At 42.2% G+C, this 6490-nt stretch overlaps 1 protein-coding gene across 2 annotated transcripts in view; it reads right to left on the reverse strand.

The window, feature by feature from the left end:
* SLC35G2 (solute carrier family 35 member G2) overlaps positions 1 to 4670 on the reverse strand; it is a 46281-nt gene extending 41611 nt beyond the window's left edge. For both annotated transcript variants that reach the window (XM_025870466.2, XM_073899678.1), the window contains exon 1: positions 4538 to 4670. The gene's annotated coding sequence lies outside the window, so the exon portion shown is untranslated. The remainder of the gene's footprint in view (positions 1 to 4537) is intronic.
* Between the last annotated feature and the right edge of the window lie 1820 nt (positions 4671 to 6490).

Consider the following 6490-nt stretch of genomic DNA (forward strand, 5'->3'; position numbering starts at 1 on the left):
GGGTGGCTGGGTGATAGACATTGGGGAGGGTATGTGCTACGGTGAGCACTGTGAATTGTGCAAGACTGTTGAATCACAGATCTGTACTTCTGAAACAAATAACGCAACATATTTTAAGAAAAAAGAAAAAGAAGAAGATAACAGGAGAGGAAGAAAAGGGGAGTATGTCAGAGGGGGAGACGAACCATGAGAGATGATGGACTCTGAAAAACAAACTGAGGGTTCTAGAGGGGAGGGGGGAGGGGGATGGGTTATCCTGGTGATGGGTATTGAGGAGGGCACGTTCTGCATGGAGCACTGGGTGTTATGAACAATGAATCATGGAACACTGCACCAAAAACTAATGATGTAATATATGGTGATTAACATAACAATAAAAAATTTAAAAAAAAAAGAATCAAGCGCTCTTTTCTGCAGGGAAAATTTTTACAGGAATTTTGGAGAACACACAACATGTGCCAAAATGCAAAGTGTGCGTTCTCCCTAATCTACCAATTTCGTTTAGGACTTTAATCTAAGGAAATAATACCATCACACAGAAATATATTAAAAGAATGTTCAATACGGCATTGTTTTTATTATTAAAAAGTTGTAAAGAATCTGTACTTAAATGGGATGTTGATTAATTCAATACTTCCATGTGTCAGATGGGAAGATAGTTATGTCTTCTGTGGAAAAAATAACAGAAAAATAGATACAATATGATTCTATTTATGATACACCAAATTTAAGATGCACAGTTTTTCACATTTCTAAACTTAAAATGTATCTTATAATTGACAACATCTTACATTCAATGAAATGTGTCTTTATTTATGAATTTAATAATCTGGAAGGTTTTTTTTTAAAAGATTGTATTTATTTGAGAGAGAGAGAGAACACGTGTGCATGAGCGGTGAGGGGGCAGAGGAAGAGGGAGAAGCAGACTCCCTGATGAGCAGAAAACCCCAGGCGGGGCTTCATCCCAGAACCTAGAGATCATGACCTGAGCTAAAGGCAGACGCTTAACTAACTGAGCCACCAGGGGCCCCAATAATCTGAAAGTGTTTATTCCAAACTAATATTCATGGTTAGCTGTGGAGAATGGCCTACTAGAGGATTTTATTTTCTACTCTGGTATTGATCCCATTTTTGTATAATCCGTTATATTTTAGAATTTATTATATAAAAACAATAAAATGATTCCCATTTGGCTGTTCTAAAATGTTTTTAAACCACAGGAAGAAAATACTATAGAAGAGCTCATTAATACCCCAATAACCATTCTTTTATTTTTGTGGAAAAAGTTACTTTGATCCATAACGGATACAAAAAAATAGTATGGGGTTTTTTGTTCTCTTTAAGGTATTTGACCAACCTTTTGTGTGCACATTCTTAATGAACTTCAATGACATGAATTCCTAATTTGGCTAAAAAGTGAACTTTTGTCATATTTTCTCTATACAAAAAAATACTCTACAAAAAGAATAGCTCCTTTTTAAAAAGATTACATACTAACTAGTTTAAGAATACTACAGACTATACAGCATTTTAAGAAAAAACACATTCATTATTTAGAAATTAAATATATCATGTTAAAGGGTTCAAAATGAGTAACGTGTAACCTCTCATAGAGGACAAGCCTCTGTAAATCTGAGTTAAAAATAAATAACTGCTTCTTACAACGCGATCTTCAGTGGAATGTTACATCTAGCAATGAATTTACTAAAAGGGAAGATGGGAGTATAACCTAGAGTTTAAAATATAATCTTTTATAAAACCATAAAATATGGTAGATTATCTTTCAATATAGAGGGGTGAAATACTGAAATAAATGCCAGAAACTGAAGAAAAAAATACATATATATATTTGACTACATAAAAATTGAAATTTTCTTTCTACACAGCATAAAATACCATAAAGTTTAAAAATAAAAAAATCAAGAAAAAATTGCAACATATGTAACGAAGTCCTTACTATACAAAGAGCTCCTGCAAATAAGAAACAATATAGGCACACCAAAAGAAAATAAGGCTGGAAAGTCACAAAAGAAGAGATAAGTATGACCAATATATATATATGAAAATATGTTATTTTTTGCCTATCCAATTGGAAAATACTTTTAAAAGACTGATAGAATCTAATAACCTAATTTTCGTGATAGTATAAGGACACTGACATTCTAATTCAGTATTTATAGTGGTATATATTGGTACACATTTTCTGTAGCACAATCTGGAAATAGTGTTCTTCCAATAAATATTTCATTAATACTTATGTTTAAAATGTACCTACCCATTGAACTGACAGTTTCACTTCTAGGAATTTGTTCTAAGAATACAATGAAACAAGTGCACAAATATTTGTTCAAATATGTTATTTGCAGATTTGTCTGTAATAGCAAAAAACTGGAAATACATAAATGTTCATTATTATGGTATTGTTTAAATAAATTATGTTCTATCCATGTAGTGCAATATTATGCAACCCTTAATAAGGACATTAATGATAAATTATATAATGCAAATGCAAGATCAATCCATTTAAAATGAATGTATGTTCCCCTAAAAGAAAATCTGTTTACAATGGTTTTCTCTGGCTTTATGCATTCCTCTATTACCTAAATTTCTTACGATGAGCATACACTTTATGAGAGAAAAGCCATAGATATTAATGTTTTGAAAAATACATATGTAATCTTTAAGGAGTCCACAAACCATATACCACCAGTACATTTGAAACTACTGGCATTATGATATATCTTAGTCGTATTTTCTTCAGATTATAACTTTCTATAAGATTGTTATCTACATATTGTTCTCTATTAAATTTTTCATTAATTCTTTCTATTTAAACTTCCTTGAGAACATTTTTTTGTATCAAGATAAATTTTGCCTCTTTCTAAACTATCTTTGTCTGGAGTTAAAATATGTATAAGCACTTAATTGCTCAGCATAATTCCAAACACTTTAATCCACAGGTTCTGTGGCTTTCGAACAGATGATTGTGAAAATGAATGGTTCTACAGTTGATCTTAGCCAAAAGGCCGAGAAGCGATAAAATGAATGGTTCTGAAGAGTTCAGAAAAACCAGAGGTGTCCAAAAAAATAAAAAGATGAATTACAAAAAAGTTCTGGAAAAAAATGTAACTTGTAGCACATGATGGTATTGAAAACGGATGAGTGTATTTACATGTAGATTATATTTGTGTGCATATACACATGCATGTATCCTACAGATGCATACGTGAGCGTTCATGTTTCTCACCGTGAGTACTTGCATGTAGGTAATCAAACCTGTTATATATATGCTTTATTTGCACCCCCAAGGAGAGCTACATTTTCCTTCACCTTATCTTCAGTAAACTAGCACCTAACCCATCTACAAAGGTTTTCAGCGTCTGGCAGGCTCCATTCTGGCACCTGCTTTGGAGATGGCCCATTTTTGGCCAAAGGTGCAAGAGTAGAAGGGCAAGGCAGGCCCCAGCCGGGGAAGTGAACCTACGAAGGCGCTTTAGGCACTTATTTCAGCACCAAGGACACGGGCAACCCCAATCAAAATCATTTCAGGAGGAATTGCCCTCGGAAACTGCCTCTCTCAAGCCGCCCCCAGCCCTCTCCACCCAGTGCTATCTCCGGACCCTCAGTCGTTACTCGGACGCAATCTTTCCATCTCGCTCTTCGCCAAGCCCGGCGAAAGAACGGACGGAGATGCAGGGCCCCACTAGCCCCAACACGAGTCTCCCTCCAGCTGGCCCGCGCGACCCTTCCATCCCCTTCCTCCTCCCATAAGAGGCCAAAGGGGCTCAGTGTAGAACTCTTCAGCGCCCAGAGACCGGTCAGGGAGGGTTCCTGTTTCCCTCCCCAGGCCTGGGGAAGCTGAGTGGACTTGTCCTGCGCCTCTAGCCAGCACACCCGGCAACAACCCGCCCTTCCACCACTACTCCTTGCTCTCGGCTTTCGTCGGAGAAAAATTTCTACAAAGCATTTATTCTCCATGAAAATCTCAACCCATATAGACTGGCGTACAAGAGTCATAGACATAAGAAAGAAAAAATACTAATTCTTGGCTGTTTCTAAAACCAGCAATTTTTAAAGTTTGGATTTGAAACCGTTCTCATAACGCTGCAGGGACTCACCCTTGTTTGGGTGAGCTCCTGGGCCAGAGGAAAGCAACAACCCTAGCCTTCATTATGGAGGCTGGGGAAAGGCCTATAGGTGCTACGGTGGCAGAAAACGGGAGCGCAGGGCCCCTAGTTGATGCTAACCCCGCTGACCCAGTGTCCCGGTTCTCCAGGAAAGCAGTGTAGGGAACTGCGGGGACGGCGGCCCTTCTGACGTCCAACAGAGCCCCCTACGAAGGTTTGTGAAGGGGGCGGGGTGCTTCGTCCCGGGCCCCGCCCAACCCCAAAAGAGGGGCTCTGCCCCTTAGGTGCCACGGCTAAAAGTGGCTGTGTGGGGTTCGGAGTCGGCTCTCACTCCTTTCGGGTGGGGCGGCCCGGCAGGCAGCGTCAAGGTGCCAGTCTGCCGCTGCCGCCTGACTCCGGGGCCCGGTTACCTGTGTGTCACGGCGAGGAAGATGCGCGCGGCGCTCCGCGGCCGGGAACGCCCGCTACCGCGCGCCTAGTCCAGCCTCTACGCCGACTGTGGCCGCCGTGCGCTTCGCCAGGAAAAACGCGGCCAGAGCTGCTGAGGCGGCCAGGCGGGGCGTGGAGGTGGAGCCGCGAGTGCGGACACTGCGCCTGCGCTCTCTGCTGCCCGCCCCCCCAGCGCTGCCCCGGCCAGCGTCGAAGACCGCCAGGGACGCCCAGGATTTGTGCCTGAGCTGAGCGACTTCCCCCTACCCGCGTGATGGGAGGGTCTAAGGCTCCAGGAAACTGCCTGCCCGGGACCCTTTTAGCCTACGCCCTTGGAGACAACAGGATTGAGGCAATCGATTGTCAGCCAGGGTGACGTGGTCTTCTGGAAGGGGCAGGGAGGCAGCTTCAGTCCATTTCAAGCGGTCTGTTTGTGTTTAAAAGTCGCAAGTCGATGCCTCGATATTTAAAAATATGTCTAAATATGTCTAGCGTCCGTAAATCGTGGTTGGGGAAAGGCTTTGGGCATCCCCAAGTCCACCTGACATTTTACCGAGGAAGTCTCTGATGGAGGGGTCTTGACATTGCAGAGCTGTTTCCTGAACTCAGGTTTATATACCCCAATCCCCTACTGAATGAATATAGTCTCTTGGAAACAGACCTGGTCATAAAAGCAATGGTCCTAATGGGTCAGGAGGACAGGCAGGGAGGCTGTTACTTCCCTAGGCCAGGCAAGAAAGAGCGAGGCCTGAACCAAGGTGCTAGCTGTGGGAAAAGATAGAATGTGACTGCTGGTTTTTCTTCTGTCTCTCCAGATCCACTCTCCACCTTGCTCTGGGACTCAGGGCTGACCCTTATGGACTGTATTAGTTGTTCTATGACTTTCACTTGGTTTTGGCCAATGGGAGGCATCTGCAGGAGATCGCAAGGCAGGATAGTATTCAGGACCCCCCCCCCCATGCCCACGAGGGCCAGCTCTGTTAGCAATGGCTATATTCTTTATCTGGAAACCATTACTCCAATCCTGCGGTCCTCTCCTATAGTTCTCTCTGGTTCTGTACCAGTCACACTGCCCTTGCCCCTTCAGGAATGGGGCTGGTAATGGCTCACAGAAGTTTCCTTTAACCCTTCCCACATCTTTTAAAAAAGTACCTTCCTTAAATTCTCCTCAACCACCCCCCGGGTGTACCATGACATCTTTTCCCTACCATCTTTTTCCTACCATTCCAGGACACTATAATAGATTTTACTTCACTGTGGTTGGGAAAATTCATGAGAAAACAAAACAAAAAATGTAAAAGAAAAATGGGGCTTTTAAAAGGTGAGATGTCTCCCAAAGTCATCTTGACAGTTCCCTGGGCTCTAGGCAGCCATCATACAAGGTGGTCTCCCTGATGGGTTCCCCAGTGTGAGTGACAGTTTGAATAGATTCAAGAAAGGAATTCAGACCCCTCGTAACCAGTGTGTTCACAAAGGAGCTAGAGATCATCTGAGTGTCCAGCATAATAGAACTTTTGGATGACTCTTGATGTAAACAGACAATCTAGATCTTTATGGAGCAAGTGCTGGTGCTTTCCCAACTGCAGCTGGGCTGCTTTTGAATGAGTCAATATTCTTAGGACACTTAAAAGAGCCCTGGGCACAGTGTCTGAAAAATGTGTTTATGAAGGAGTTGCTGAGTGAAGCAGTTGTCGATGAGAGTCTGGCTGTTTCTGTAGAAAACCCAAAGAATATTCCCAAAGCGGGGGGTATAAATGGCAATAGAGTAACATCATTTCCTTGCCCCTAGCACTCTGTATCAGCTTGGACCTGACCCGTTCTCTGGCTTGTAAAAACAATCAAATGGGTTTAACTAGTTTCTTTCCCCACTGGCCTTCAAAAAACACACAGACAAAGCAAAACAAGGCACTATTGTAGCAAAACTTAGCCAAAGG

This window comes from Callorhinus ursinus, unplaced genomic scaffold (assembly GCF_003265705.2).
Source record: "Callorhinus ursinus isolate GAN/ISIS: 27379988/994484 unplaced genomic scaffold, GSC_fseal_2.0 scaffold1, whole genome shotgun sequence".
NCBI classification, from domain to species: Eukaryota; Metazoa; Chordata; class Mammalia; order Carnivora; family Otariidae; genus Callorhinus; species Callorhinus ursinus.